Below are 240 nucleotides of genomic sequence, written 5' to 3'. Positions count from 1 at the left end.
AGAGAGCAGAGTTCTATTGTTACATAAAAGTGCCGGGGCCTGCCCCTCCGGAGCGGAAAACCACCTGCGTGCGGCCGGCCCGGCGCTGGGGGCAGGGGGGCCCTGCGGCCGGAAAGCGCGGGCCCTAATCCGGCCTCCCCTCCCTAACCCCCGGCGGAAAAGAGGCCGCGCAGAGTCCCGCCGCCGCCCGGGAGGCGAAAGCGGGGGCAGTGGCTCGGAGGGGAGGGGCTCTCCCCGGCG

Source organism: Crocuta crocuta, unplaced genomic scaffold (assembly GCF_008692635.1).
Source record: "Crocuta crocuta isolate KB4526 unplaced genomic scaffold, BGI_CrCroc_1.0 scaffold216, whole genome shotgun sequence".
Classification (NCBI taxonomy): domain Eukaryota; kingdom Metazoa; phylum Chordata; class Mammalia; order Carnivora; family Hyaenidae; genus Crocuta; species Crocuta crocuta.
The sequence above is the reverse complement of the archived record's forward strand: the minus strand, read 5'-3'. Positions refer to the sequence as shown.